Source organism: Lycium barbarum, chromosome 8 (genome assembly GCF_019175385.1).
Source record: "Lycium barbarum isolate Lr01 chromosome 8, ASM1917538v2, whole genome shotgun sequence".
In the NCBI taxonomy this organism is placed as follows: Eukaryota; Viridiplantae; Streptophyta; class Magnoliopsida; order Solanales; family Solanaceae; genus Lycium; species Lycium barbarum.
In genome coordinates this window covers 8,801,450-8,818,395 of record NC_083344.1, presented here as the reverse complement: position 1 = coordinate 8,818,395, position 16,946 = coordinate 8,801,450, and positions in this window count along the sequence as shown.

Here is a 16,946-nt window from a genome sequence, read left to right as displayed (position 1 = left end):
CCAGCTTGCCTTTGCTTTCTGCCTTGACACTGTATTGAACAAGTTGCTTGGAGTCACTTGCAAATCAGGTGTCATTCCCCAAACCACATGATCCGACACTTGACACTGCATTCGCACCGAGTGAACTAATCTCATATGCTACACCTCAACAGTATGCTTTTTAAAACAACATCAACCCGTTTATTGATCATACAAATATAGTCGTCCCTTCATATTCTAAAAAAAAGAGGTTAAAAACAACAATATTTCATCCCTGCATTCCATATGAGTAACTATAAAACAAACAAAAGTATCGTTTATGGAACCTCTATAATAAGCGATGAAATATTCTCGATACATGACCATCATGACCCAAAAGTATTCCACTTAGGCCATGATGGCACCTAACCCTACCCATGTCACAACCCAATTTACTAAGCCGTGAAGGCACCAATTCCCACCAAGTTGGTAAGCAGCCATCCACAACTGATTAGAACAGTTTAATAAGGAAATTTTGCGGAATAGAATTCATACAAGTCATTTTTAAAGTCTATTTTAGATATGATGATCATAAAACATAAAGAGAGAGTTACAACCCCCAAAATCTAGTGTCACTAGTACAAAAACTTACTAGAAGGAGTATTGGTCTATGGTAAACCTGAAATTCTGTCTAGAAAGTAAAAGAAAAAAATATATGATAGAGGGAACATTCGGTGCTACAAATCCTCATATAGCTCACCTTGAACTCTCCAAATGGCTTCCTCAACGACCGGCGTAGTCTCGAGATCCATTGGTGCTGGGAACAGAATCTGCACACAAAAAGGGTACAACAAGTGTAGCATGTGTACGGGAAAACATCGCGTACTCGACAACATTGGTCGTCGATCGACTATAACAAAAACGGAGACAAGGGTTGGTCTAAGATTAATACTTCTGCGCTTAATGCTATTAGTCCACAATAATGATATTCACAGGTAGTAAGCCTAAGTAAGAGCCTCTAAATTCTCAAGTCCATCAAGTATCCAAATGAGAATTTAAGACAAACCAGACAACAATTCATTTAAGTCATACAACAAGGAACCAATGAAATAACATTATATGAAAATGCAATGAAATGCAAGTCCTTTTCCATCTCCCGGTACACACACGTTCAAATACTATGAATTGTGACTCATGGGGGACTCGTGAGATCCATATACCAATCAGGAATCATTTCCCTTCGGGTTCCTAGCCTCTTTATGCTTTCAAATCATCAAACTCAGCTCATACGATCACATTACATGACACTTGCTCAATCTGGCTCAAATCATCAGCATCACCCCGTCCAGAACTATTTCCCCTCGAAATTTACACACGTATCCTCAAATGCATATGACATACAATATACAACATGAATATGACATGCACAGTAATAAGAATTCAAGCTAAGCAATAAAGACTCAATCTTTAGCTTTTTTCCACTTTTAAGTGAGTATTTAGGAGTGATGAGAATGCATAATCACAATGAGACAGGAAATAAGCATAGAAGCATTCATGGCACTGGTACCCGATACAAGTGCTCGTCACCTCACTAGTATCAGGATCCCCTTGGGTTACCCCATTATCCCCTCTTATTAGTCCAATTAAACCAACTACGACGCTTTAGGTAAAAAAGTCTCAACTTGGCTGAATTGAAGCCGGATGGTCACAATAAAGCCTTACCATTTCGTAGAGCCTCCGAATGATACCAATGTTCAAATACGTCTTCTATGGTAGAACACGATTCCGTAGACACCCATATTGCAATGTAAAAGCTTCAGATACAAAAAGTCACCCAAAGTAGGATCTGGAGCCCCGAAGGTTAAAATGGGAAATTCCTCCCAAAACCAGTCCACCTATGACCCAAGGACTCTAAGTATCAAAGAAGAACCAAATCTGACATCAAATCGATAATTAATTGAATAAATCTTTTTTTAAAACTTAGGGTTCATAAACCCCCAAATCCCCAATCCTAAATCATGATTTCTAACATGGAATTGTTTAATAATCAATGATACAATCGAAATAGGAAGATTAGAAACTTACCCACTTGATGAATCTTGCAAATCCCCTAAAAATCTCCTTAAACCGAGGTCTCAAGCTCAAATATGTGAATGAATGATCTAAACTCAAAATAGGGTATTAAAATATTTGATCTGTCCGGTGACTTCGCATGTGCAGTCCATTTTCTGCGCCAGCGGCTTCCCACTAGCGCTGCAAATCTCGCATCTGCATAACTCACTAATAACCCCCAGGTCTGCAGGTGCGGACAAAACCTCGCACGTGCGGCCACGCTCCTGCGGCCTTTTTCTTGCAGGTGCGAACCTGGCCAACTTTCCATTTCCTTGCACCTGTGTCCCACCTTGAGCAGGTGCGAGACAGCATAAACCACCAATATCATACCAAGTTCAAACTTCGATCCAACACCGAAAACTCACCCAAAACCTCTTGGACATAAACCAAATATGCAAACCTATGAACTCACTCGCGCACTTGAAATTTCAAAAAGGGGTCATCTTGGCCCGGTGTTGACCAAGGTCAACTCTAATTCTCATAAAACTAGATTTTCAACCAAAGGTCCAAAATAACCCCGAATTCCTTAGGAACCGAACCAACCACCAAACTAAGTCATAATCGACATTCCATACCTAATGGAATTGACTAAACTTCCAAAAAGAGTCATTTAGCTCTGATGTTCACTTTGGTCAACCAATCCCATTTTCTTACCCAAATCTTATCTGAATGCCTCGGGAATCGCACCACCTATTTTCACAAGTCAAATATACATTAAATAAATTAGGGGAAGGGGTAATAGGGGTAAAATAGGCAAAACCACCAAAATGACCTAACGGGTCATTACATCATCCTTCACTTAAACACATGTTCGTCCTTGAACATAAAAGAGAAAGGAAATGCCTGAATCGCTGAAAAGCTGGGGATATCCACTCTGCATGTTTGACTCAGTCTCTCAAGTAGCCTCCTCGACCAGATGATGCCTCAATTGAATCTTTACCGAAGCAATCTTCTTGGACCTTAACTTCCGGATATGTCTATCTAAAATAGCAGTGGGCCTCAAAAGTCAAGTTCTAATCAACCAACGCCGAATCCCACCGAATCACATGAGAACTATCTGAACGATACTCTTGAGCATAGAAATATGAAACACGGGGTGAAAACTTGACAAATCAGGAGGCAGAGCCAACTTATAGGCCACCTCACCCCTACGCTTATGAATCTCAAATGGACCAATGTACCTAGAGCTCAACTTTCCCTTTTTCCCAAACCTCATCACACCCTTCATGGGCAAAACCTTCAACAAAACTCGCTCACCCACCATGAACTACAAGTCACCAACCTTCTGATCCGCATAAATCTTTTGCCTACTATGAATTGTGAGAAGTCTCTCCTTAATCAATTTGACCTTGTCCAAGGAATCTTGCAACAAGTATGTACCCCAATCCCTCACTTCAAACGCATCAAACCAACCAACTGGAGAAGGACACCTCCTACCATACAATTTCTCAAATAGTTTCATCTCAATGCTCGAATGGTAACAATTGTTGTAAGCAAACTCCACCAAAGGAAAGAACTGATCCCAATGACCACCAAAATCAATAACACTGTCCCATAACATATCTTCAAGGACCTGAATAGTACGCTCGGACTGACCATCAGTTTGAGGGTGAAATGTCGTACTAAGCCCTACTAGGTGAACTCTTCCAATGGCTCGGTGGGATAATCAGGGACTCCAAGATGTGCACATAACATTGTTGCCGAGATTGGCACCCGTTCTACCCTCAGATAAATAATTGCTGGCCATGTATTGTCTCGGGGGAACTAGATGTTCTCATAAAACTCGAGTACCAATTCAATATTGCACGACCCTGGTTATTCAAAGAATTTCACCCACCTCATCTCCATAATCTTGTTGTAAACATTTCTGAACCTGCACTCCAGAGTGGATGGGTTTATGGCCCTCTCATGCATGTACCCAAATGCGGGTTTGAATTCTGAATACCGATCCTCTGCATGCTCACTAAGATCCGGCGCAGGTCTACCAGGTGGAGCTCGGGGAATGGGTGCACCTGGTTGCTTACCCCCCGAAGTGGACTTTACCAATTTCTTTGCTTTTGAGGGTTTAGCTCTAGCCCTCTTCGTGCCCTGAGAGGTGGAGATGGCAACAACGTTTTCTTTGCCTCTTAGGTTAACCATTTTTCCTGCAGCACAACACAATACCAAACAATGAATCCAATTCTGAAACCAACCCCACTCTTAATTCTCATGTTTTCAAGTTTAGATTGTGTGGCCCTTTTTTCAAATATTTCCTTTCTTTTCGGGTTCTATTCATGGTTATTATCGTTAAGGTTCTATTGGGGTTAGACTGACCCCACACTTAATTCAAACTATATTACAAAAGAAGAAACAAAGAAGTTATCTAATCCTATACTAGAAACAAAAGAAAAAACAAAATCACGAACAAAAAAAATAATCACAAATTCATGTTTTAGGACTTGGGTTGGTGGCTCAGAATTTTCTCAACCCAATCCAAAATTTTTAGTCACCATTGATGTCCAAGGGTTCGTAGTCATATTGCTACTCAAGAATTCACAATTTCACACAAAAATTCATTTAAGCATTTTTGCGAACACCTTACGGGTATAGAATCTTCTATTTGAGTTTTAAGCAACAATGGTGGGTTAAAAACCCTCCCTTCCATAATGGGAATCACTTTCTAGCCCTAGAAAACAACAACAATCAATCAATACCAATCCCACCCCCAAATTCGCCCAAACCCAACAACCCTAGTTTTTCAACTTCCAATCTTCAAGAACAAGTGAAATAGAAAAGGTTGTTACTTACCTCTTGATGTTAGGGGATGAAATCACAAGTTCTTGAAGTTTTGTTTTGGGTTTCTTATGGACTTTGGGGAGAGGGGATGTCATGACCCAACCGGAGGGCCGCGACGGGCACCCGGTGATAGCCCATCCGGGCGCCCCTTAACATACATTTACCTTTACATCTAGGTGAGTCACATATTAAATCATACATTATATCCATTAATCATACTAATCCCATTGAGCAATCAATACATTTATATCATCATTTGCAACTATGTCCATATCAATGTACATAAGCCGACGAGGCTAACAAAATGATTTCCAAAATATAGGCCGACAAGGCCAAATACATCTAACCACATACACATGTCTACGAGCCTCTAAGGAGAGTATGTTATATCATATAGGCGGGACAGGACCCCGCTATGCCCATAAATATGTACACAAAAGAATCAATACCAAAAGCTATAGCTCCGAATGAAATGGAGCTCCGCTATGCAGTCCCTGAGAAATAAGGCTATGGATCAAGTCTGTCTCCCTGGCTACCTGCGGGCATGACGCAACATCCACAAGCAAAAGGACGTCAGTACGAAGAATGTACTGAGTATGTAAAGCATGATCAATATCATTATGAAAGCATAATAGACAACATAGAAATAGCATAGGATGAGAGATAGTAGTATCATCGTCATAAGCACTTACTTGCTTCTCATAGGGACTTTCCATTTCTAATGCGTGATCGTGTACATACACCCATATCCGTGTTCGTATTCATATCCGTACTTATTTACATTTGTATCCATAATCGTATTCATACTCATATCTATATCATTTACATATCCATATCATATACATATCATTTACATAGCATACCCGACCATGGCTAGGCTCGGTTATCATACATAACTGGCCAACCAAGGCTTCAGGGTTACACATACCTGGCCCTACCAAGGCTTCAGGGTTATCTGTACCCAACTGTAGAGGTGCGCGCGCGTTACATTAATATATACATTCTACCGGGCCTTATAAGCTCGGGGTTCCATAATAGTCATACATAGGCATATATACATAATAGCCCATAAGAATTTTTAGCATCATTACTATTATCATCGTCATCATTATTGTTATCGCTATTATCGTCGTCATCATTATCATCGTCATTACATCTATCCTTATAGGATTATTCGTCATATGAGGAGTTTAGTACAATCGTAATACATATCAAGAATTATAAGCTTTGTAGCTTTTTGAAGATAGAATCATTTGGAGAGCATCATAGGCTCATAGAAGAATAGATATTTGGCCAAAGAACCATGCCTTATGAATGAAGGGTTAGCCTTACATACCTTTCCGTTCAACTATTTTATCACTTGCACGTTCTCCTTCAATGCTTACGTTTCTACCTTCATTAGAGTTATACTATCATTAGAAAACCGATAGCTAGCATACATGACTAAGGCTAGAGAAAATTGGACAGCATCTCCTTTATTTATACGACATTCCTCCATATCGTAAATCAACTCCCAAACGTCAATAATACGTTCACAATATCATTACAATACTCTTTATTCACACACATTATCCTTACTTCTCAATTCACTTCCAATTCATCCATATTCATGGTCATAGCACACTATTATATCCACTCATATACAAAGTATATCCCATGTTCTTAATGGCATACATAAAATGATTATAATCATGGCATATCAAGAATCATTACTCAACCCAAGCTACTACTCACAAACATCACTATTCTCACATTCAAGACCCATTTTCTATATCTTTTTACAATCCAAGTGTTTCAACTTTCAAATACCTTAAACAACATGGAAATACCATAAATATTACCTTAGATGGTGTATGTATGAATCTTGAGTGGAAATACTTCACTTGAACCAAACCCTAGTTCTCCTCCAATGGACTTTCTTGTGGTCCTCTAACCCTTGGAAGCTTTCTAACACATAAACACTTGATTCGAGTCTTTGATCTTTGTGTTCTCTTGAAATTGAGTGGAATATGCTTAGAGAAGGGTTTTTGAGATCTCAGCACTTGTAGAATATGAAAAATGAAGCAAAAGAACTTAAGGCATCTATTTATACAAACATTAAAAATCAGCCCGTCGGGACTTCCACGGACACTTATACAGTCTGTATAGTATTGTACGGTCCGTATAAGTGGTCGTGGTTCACCAACCAGCAAATCAACTCCCTGCTGGGAGTTATACGGACACCTTATACGGACCGTATAAGTGGTCGTATAACTCCACTTCCCTGAAACGGTTTCTGTCGTTTCGTTCGATCTCCAATCCTTATGGAACCTTCTTAACACTTGTATAATACTTCATTAACCATACAATAGGCTCTATATCAGCCCTTTAAAACATCACCACATAAACGTTAGCTCAATCATAGCGGAACCTTTCCTAACACGACTTACGTTTCGCTCCCTTCAACACACTAAACTTCACATATTCATAGAACTTCAAAATCTTATTGTATGAACCTCAAGCTATCTAATCGTTTGCTTAACCTCGTAGGAATTTCATAATCACCTTAAGCTCACATTATCCTATACACAAGGCAACACATACGGAATTTCCGAGGTGTAACAGGGGAGGTGAGAGACTTCGTTTTAGAGAGGGAAGAGGAGAGGAAATCAGGCTTTGAAACGGAGAGGGAAAATAATATAGAGAGGTCGGTCCCTTTTTTAATGCTTAGCAAAAATTTAGACTGGGCCCCTTACCCATGTTGACCCCACATTGCGGGTCCAACGCGGGTTGTTCCAATCTCTGATTCTTGCCAAATTTGTGTTGGACCCGTGTTGCTGGTCTAGCACATTTCAAACCCGGAACGAATTTGTTTCTCTTTTTTTTTGCCTGTTTTTTGCGTCATTGCTCCTTTCCAAGTCCTGCAACATGAAAAAACATGACATATATATACAGAAACATTGGGTTGCCTCCCAACCAGCGCCTTAGTTAAGGTCATGGCCCGACTTTTTTTTTTTTGTGTATTTTTTTAATCTACTATTACAAAACTCGGATTGCCTCCCGAGTAGCGCTTGATTTAACGTCGCGGCACGACGTAGGCTTTACTCAAGCCTCTTCTAGATAAATAGAGGTCCTCGCACGTTCAGTGGCCTCCCTATAGTAATGCTTCACTCTCTACCCATTCACCAAGAATATTTCATCTGAGTTGGGCTTCTTTAGTTCAACCGCTTCATGTGCAGTAACACGAACAACCTCGAACGGCCCAGACTACTTGCTCTTCAGCTTGCCACCAAACAACTTGAGACGAGAATTATACAGCAACACCAATTTCTTGGGCTAAAACTCACGAGGTCGAATTCGCTTATCGTGCATTCTCTTCATTCGCTCCTTGTACATCTTTGCATTTTCATATGCATGATAGTGAAACTCATCTAACTCATGAAATTGTAGCGATCGCTTCTCTCTAGCTTTCACCATATCTAAGTTCAGCTTCTTCATATCCCAATATGCTTGGTGCTCAAGTTCCACCGGTAAATGGCAAGCTTTGCCAAAGACCAGTTTGTACGGGGAAGTGCCGATAGGAGTCTTGTATGCCGTTCTATAAGCCCACAAAGCATCAGCAAGCTTCAATGACTAATCTTTTCGACTCACACTGACATCCTTTTCTAGGATCGGCTTGATTTCTTGGTTAGATACCTCTACTTGACCGCTCGTCTGAGGATGATAAGCAGTGGCAACCTTATGCTTAACCCCGTACTTGCACAATAATTTATCAAATAGCTGATTACATAAATGAGTACCTTGATCGCTGATGATGAACCTGGGAGTCCCAAACCTTGTGAATATATTCTTCTTAAAAAATCTCGCTACCACACTAGCATCGTTGGTAGGGAGTGAGATGGCTTCAACCCATTTTGAGATGTAATCTACCGCAACCAAGATGTACTTATTCCCCTTGGACGGTATGAAGGGCCCCATGAAATCGATCCCCCACACATCAAATAACTCAATCTGTAAGATGCTATTTACTAGAATTTCATGTGCTTGGAGATATTTTTGATTCTCTGACAGCTTTCGCAAGCTTTCAAAAATTCATGAGCATCTTTGAACAAAGTCAGCCAATAGAAATCGGACTAAAGTACCTTTGCAGTTGTTCTGTAACCGGCGTGATATCCACCAAAGGGTAATGAGTGACACTTCTCAAGAATAGCATGGACCTCATCCTCTAGAATACAACTTCTAATTAGCTGATCCGTGCCAACCCTGTAGATATAGGGCTCATCCCATAGATAGAAATGCCTATTATGCAAAATTCGCTTCTTCCTCTCGTGATTAGCACTAGGGGGATAAATCTCACTCACCAGAAAATTCACCATGTCTGCATACCATGGCATCTCAGCTGATTGCAGAGCAAAAAGGTGATCATCAGGAAAAGTCTCCTTAATCACCACTGCTTCATCAACATGTTCACAATCTTCCAACCTCGATAGGTGATCTGCGACTTGATTTTCAGTGCCATTTCGGTGAAGGATCTCAATGTAAAATTCTTGTAGCAGCAACACCCAACGAATAAGCCTCAGCTTCGCATCCTTCTTTGCAAATAAGTAGCGAACTGCAGTGTGATCAGTATAAACAATTACCTTTGTGCCCACCAAATATGGTCAGAATTTGTCAAATGCATAGACTACCGCTAATAACTCCTTCTCTATAACCGTGTAGTTCATCTGGGCTACATTAAGTGTCTTGCTGGAAAAATATATGGGATAAAATATCTTGTCCCTCTTCTGACCAAGGACAGCTCCCACAGCAAAATCATTTGCATCACACATAAAAATAAACGATAGAGACCAATCGGGTGCGATGATAATTGGAGCAGACACTAATCTCTTCTTCAACTCATCAAAAGTCGTCAGACAAGCTTCATTGAACACAAATTTCACATAGTTTTCCAACAGCTTTCACATCGGATTAACAACTGTAGAGAAGTCTTTGATGAACCGTCGATAAAAACCTGCATGCCCAAGAAAACTGCACACTCCCCGAACTGAAACGAGTGGTGGCAATTTTTCAATTGCCTTAATTTTTGCCTTGTCAACTTCTATTTCTTTGCTCGATATCTTGTGTCCAAGAATAATGCCTTCTCGAACCATGAAATGACATTTTTTCCAGTTAAATACCAAGTTCGTTTCTTCACAACAAGCTAACACGGCATCAAGATGGTTCAAACAGTCATCAAAAGAGTCCCTAAAGACAGAGCAATCATCCATGAATACCTCCACATATATTTCCACCATATCGGTAAAAATAGTCATCATGCATCTCTGGAACGTACCTGGGGCGTTGCACAAACCGAAAGGCATCCTCCGGAATGCAACCATACCCTATGGACAAGTGAATATGATGTTCTCCTGATCTTCTAGTGCAATCATGATCTGGTTATAGCCCGAATATCCATATAGAAAGCAATAATAATCGTGCCTAGCCAATCTATTGAGCATTTGATCCATGAAGGGCAACGGAAAGTGATCTTTTTTGGTGGCGTTGTTCAACTTGCGATAGTTAATACATATCCTGCACCTAGTAACAGTTCGTTGAGGCGCCAATTCATTCTTCTCGTTCTCTACCACAGCCATGCCCCCTTTCTTCGGGACACATTGTACAGGACTTACCCATTTGCTGTCAGAGATGGGATAAATAATGCAACTTTCAAGCTACTAATTACCTTTTTCTTCACCACCTCCTTCATAATTGGGTTTAATCGTCTCTGGCATTCAACATGTAACACCTTGTATTTTGGTGTTAGGATGCATCGTAGTAAATCCATATTAGGATGAAGGGATTAAGGTTATTCATGAGTTTATAGAGGGTTTGTGATAGTATTATTGTAAGACCCCGTAAGTTTGGCAACCTCGATACTATAAGATGTTATTCCGATATAGTAATATATGATACCTCTACCTGCTACTTCACCACCAAGAAGTTTTATACTTTTGCTCATCACCTTATAAAAAAATAGGTGTGTTTATTTTACTACCATGTATAATAGTTACCATGATAAGGTTGTAAATAAATTATTTTTTCCATAGATTGCTTAAACTTAGTAGATAAGCCTTATCTTTTAACTAGATAATTTTACTGCCCATAGATGAGTAAGTTTGGAATATTTTCAAATACCTTCATATGTATTATTATGTTAATATTGCTGCAACGTGTAAAGGAAGGGGACAAAACCCTTGTGCTTGGTAATATAGTTTTAAATGGAGCACATTGTACATTTTTTTTTTACATTGGTACTCTAAAGAGGGATAAGTGGGTCCACCCTATAGAATAAAGAAAAATTAGTTGTAAGTGATAAGCTTAAAAAAGAGGGTCATTTGGTGGTATATTAGATAAATATAAATGTTTGGTTTGCTTATTTTCCTAGGCAAAAACGTGTCCAGCAATGCTGCTGCCACTTGTTTTTATTTCAACATGTGAAGAAGGGTTTGAAATGGAGAATAAAACATGCTATGCTTGAGCTAAAATTTTTTGTAGCACAAGAACCACTTTTGAAGGTCTAGTAAGCAAAGATTAAGTTGGAGTGCAGGCACTGTCAAGAGGAAACGCGCAACCATTTTTGTGTCTCCAAAATTTCATTTTTGAACCATGAGAAAATTGGAGATCTTAAGCTACAACTTTAGGGGCCAAATGAGACGAAATTCAAAGTGTATTCCAATTCTTACGTCATGGATTTTTCAGATTGTGAGGAAGAAATTCAAGAGTCATTAAAAAGGTTAAAGTTGGTGTTTTAACAATCAAGGTTATACGTCTATCAGAAGTATTGACTCGTTGTACTCATTCAAACGACAGATTCAAGGTACGTAAGGCTATTCCTTGACTCGCCGCTATGGCACGATGTGTGTTGTTTGTTTCTTATATGGACCGTGAGTGCCTACAGCTGATGAATGTGTTGCTTTCTTATTGTAAGTCTTGTGAGCCTCCTAAGAAATGGTATATGTCCAGATTCGGTACACTCAAGCGTTTGCTCATATAGTCAAGCTTCAAGTTGTTATCACGAGACTAGAGTTTCCTATAAGTATGAAGACGTAGACGGTATACGAAGTATAATGAAAGAGGTCATACAGCATTGTCAAATATGAAAGACGCTTAAGATAAATGATAGTATGTGAAGGCTATCCTTTTCCTTCTTTTGACATGTCCTTAATGTAAGTGAAGTGTAATGAAAGTCTTGCCCACGATTCCATTCATGATAGCCGAAAATGTCCTTGATTATTATTCACTTCTTGATAGCAAATATTTTAAGTGTATTGAATAGTTACTTCTCATGTCCCATGTACTCCGAGTGGATTATTAGTATACTTCATGATAAGGTGATGTATACGACGAAGTTGGGGTTTTAATGAAAGGTTATGGATTATGAAATAAATATGGATGGTAGAATCTTTGACAAGGTATACAATGGCCTTATAGCTTCTCGAGTAGTTACGATACGTTTCCTAGAAAACTCTTATGTACTTATTAGCTACTTCATATCGGAAGAACTGGTACATGTTTTGATTGGATCGGGTTGCACGTTCCGCAACACATGCATTGAATACGGATCGGGTTGCACGTTCCGCAACACATGTTTGGATAATAGATAGGGATGCACACCGCAACATACATACAGATAATTGGATCGGGTTGTACGCCGCAACATACGTACAGATAATTGGATTGGGTTGCATGCCGCAACATATGTGCAGACATTTAGATCGCGTTGTATGCCACAACATATTCATATACAAGATTTACGCTCTACCATTGAGTGATAATCGATTGGGCAGTTACCACTGATCAGTTAGGCAGATAGCGTTACGATGATGAAGTAGTCAGTACAGTAACATTATAGATTTATAAGACATACCATAGTTATACGTAGGAGGTTATAGTACCATACATGTTATGGCCTTCAGCGGTAAGACAGACTTTTACAGGTTGATTCTTATCTTTCTTCTTTACAGTATATGTTTGTTATGTTACATGCGTTGTGCAGTTATGCATTTACCACCGAGCTATGGCCGGTCAGGAAATTAGGGTTACGCTATTGATATTAGCTCCGAAGGGCGGCTCGATATAAATATATATCCCTGTAGAGTAGCATCATACATAAGTATAATCATTATGCTTATCATGGCCCTCAGTGGCAATACAAAGGTTTCAGGTTAATTCGTATCTCTATCATTGATATGTCTTATTGTTATGTTTCATGTATGCCTTACGTACTCTATACAATCTATCTATAGTGACGTCCCTTGGCCGGGGGTGCTGCATTTGTTTATGTTCACATTGCAGGTTCAGGTATACCCAGTGGCAGACATCCATTGTAGATGGTACAGATGTTCCGTGAGATGGTGTAAGCTCCATTTCTAGCTGGGATTGAGTCAGGTCTAGTATTATTATTGATATTAGAGATTTTAGGTAGGTCGGTGCCCTGTCCCGACTATGTTATGTTAGTTAAATATTTGTAGAGGCTTCATAGATATCTGTGGTCAGGTTCAGTGTGTACATGTTTTATGTCTAGTTATACAAACAGAATCTAATAGATTATGTTTATAGATTTTTAGACTTTACTACGTCATGTTCCTTCGGTACAGGTTCATAGTAGACGCATATAGGATGTAGTCCGTCCCAGTCGAGACTGGGCCTGACACAACACTAGGCTTGTTGTCCTCCTCTAATAATATTTTGTGCATGCAAAACGAACTACTAATACCTTGAATATCAGCTATCGACCACCTAAGGGCTCGGATTCGATCTCTTAGCACTCGCAATACACGTTCAACCTGCACATTAGTCATATAAACAAAGAGGATCACATGTAATGTGTTTCGAATACCCAAGAAAGCATAGCGAACATGAGGAGGTAATGGCTTCAATTCAAGAATTGGGGCTTCTTCGATAGACGGCTTCGGCTTCTTCCACGACTCTGGTCTGCCTAACTCTTCAAATGGTGTGCTTGCTCGTAAATAAGCACATGAAGTGTCAAGGATGCTAATACACTCCTCAACTTCTGCATCAACCATCAAATGTTCCCCATACACCAAAGCTGTCTCCGAAGGATCTCGTGAAGCTAGAAAGTGTTCTAACTCTACATTAGTGAGCTCGGGCTCCACAACTGTAATCATCTTCAACTCCTCATAATGGGATGGAAGGTTGGTAGCCTCAAACATATCAAAAGTTTCCTCTTGTCCATCGACTGTCATGGAAATCTTCCCATGTCTGACTCGGATCACAGCGTCAACAGTAGCAAAGAATCCTCTTCCTATGATGAGAGGAAAACTATTATCTGCCTCATAATCAATTATAACAAAATCAACTGGCAGAATAAATGGGCCTACCTTCATAGGAACATCCTCAATAATACTGTCAGGATAAGCAAGAGAACGATCAACTAGCTGCAAAGTAATAGTCGTTGACCTAGGCTCACCTAAGCCCAACGTTCGGAACACAGAAGTAGGCATCAGATTAATACTAACACCCAAGTCACACAATGCTAGCCCAACTTTAATGTTGCCAGTAGTAATTGAAATTGTGAGCTACCCGGATCTTTCAACTTTGGAGGAATTTTACTCCTCACTCTAGAACTGCAATACTCAGTAAGTGCAACAGTCTCAAACTCTATCCAACGTCTTTTGTTCGCAACCACATCTTTGATATACTTAGCATATTTTGGAACTTCTTCTAAAAGCTCAACCAAAGGAATATTGATGTGTACTTGTTTCAACAGTTCAAGAAATTTCTTACAAGCCGAATCTGCTTTCTGTTTCTGAAGTCGCTGTGGAAAAGGAGGGGGTGGTCGAGCCACTTTCTGTTACACCTCGGAACTTTGGGTTGTTGAGCGGTGAATGGACTAACGTAAGTTAAAGTGTACATGATGTCCCTACAAGTAAGAAGGGATACTTAATGTTCTAATTAAGATTCCAAAGAAGTTAGAGGCAAGGGAGAAAAGTTTGTAAAATGAAACTTCACTGTAGTTTTGCGAAAGGGGGGTTCGACGGTCGTCCTTTGTACCGTCGGACGGGCCGACGCTTCGTCGATTGTGCCGTAGAATTGAGTTAGCGCGAAAACCCTTCGACAGATCAGATCGACGCTCCGTCGATCAGTTCGACGGACTGTCCTTCTCACCGTAGAATGGAATAAAATGAAAGGTTGCTCACTGGAAATTTAAGGACTATGACAATCAGATCGACGCTCCGTCGATCCGATCGACGCTTCATCGATCGTACCGTATATCTCGGTCGGGACTGATTTCAAGATTTTATAAAAGAACCCTTCTCTCATTTTAATTCTTTTCATTTCCACTTCTCCACACACCAAGAAGCCTCTAGAACTTTCTCCGTTATTCTTCCACAAGAAATAAAAGGAAATCCATGATCAACTATATCAAATTCATCAAAACAAGTGTTTGAAACCTAGTAAAAGCTCATCTACATCAAGAAAACCCAAGGGAAGTGAGTTAGGGTTTTGTTGCAAGAAGAGAAGCTTCACTCAAGTATTGTACATCCATTATCTAAGGTGATTTTTATGATCATTCTTGATTGTTTAAGGTGTTGAAAGTTAAAAACACATGGATTGGAGAAGGACATAGAAAATGGGTCATAAAAATGGGAATAGTGACATTGTTGGGTAAAGGTTTGGATTGAATTATGAATATTGGTATGTTGTGATTGTAAACATGTTAGTAATGACATTTAGATCATGGAATAAGTATTATATATGAGGAAACGCGATAGTGAGCTATAACCATAATTGTGGAGAAATTGAAGGGAAATGGTGAATATTGGGAAATGTAGATGAATGCTGACTGTAGTTTGCGATATTGTGAATGATGTTATGAACCTTTGGGAGTTGATATAGAATATGGGAAAAGTAGTAGAAACAAAGGAAATGATGCCCAATTTTCTCTAGCTTTAGTAAGCACGTTCTTATAATCGCTTAGCTAATGTTAATGCGAATTCTTTTGAAGGTAAAGACGTGAACATTAAAGGAGAATGAGCAAGCAATAGAGTAGTTAAACGACAAAGGTATGTGAGGCTAGTCCTTTCTTTCTAATGGCATGAATCCTATATCATGACTTTTCCTTCCTCTTCATGAATCTTCTATACTCCGGAAAGCTAAGAGTCCATGTTCATGAATGCCTATATGAGATATGTTGTGAGCCAATAGAGTTGATGATAAGTTTAAGTCTAAAGAATCTAGAATCCATGATATGATGATCCTATAAAGCAAAGGATGCTATCTAGAACCCATTAATGTCGTTATTGTATACACTCACCTTATATGCTAATTTCTTCAAAGTGAGGCAGAATGTCAATAAATGCTCCATAATGAAATCGGGAGATCACGACCTTACGTCACCCCGATAAACTATAGTTGTCCTTGAGTCTTTATGCATGCATTATGATGAGCATACTATGATGAGCATATTATGATGAGCATATTATGATAATGATATAACATAGCGCCTATATGGCCGGGCAGTAACCGCTAAGGCGGGCAGCGTATACCCCATGGCCAGATGGTATGGGCAGACACCATTAGTGGGCGTCATGATATGGTACCCCCGTTGCGGGAGGCGTGGACGCAGGCTAATGTTATTGCTTATCACACCGTATCTATATGGCCGGGCAGCTTATATATATATATATATTTACGCATACATGAGATGATGATGATGATTATGAAAGTAAGGCAGTATGCATTATTTCTTTTATGATTCACAGTCAGTTACAGATTGCTCTTCATTTGATACCTCTTCATTTCACTGATGTTTCATCATTATTTATGCCTTACATACTCAGTACAATGTTCGTACTGACGTCCGTTTTCTTTGGACGTTGTGTTCATGACCACAGGTAGACAGGGAGGCGATCCTGATTCATAGGAGCTATTAGCTGATTTGAAGAGCACTCCATTTTCTGGAGGTGCCATTGATTATTATTTTGGTATATATGTATATGTATGTTTTGGGCACGACGGGGTCCTGTCCCGTCCTTATGTCTAGTACTCTAGTAGAGGCTCGTAGATGCGCAGTGTGGGTAGTATGGTTTCACAAGTTCCGCATTGTATATATGTATGCA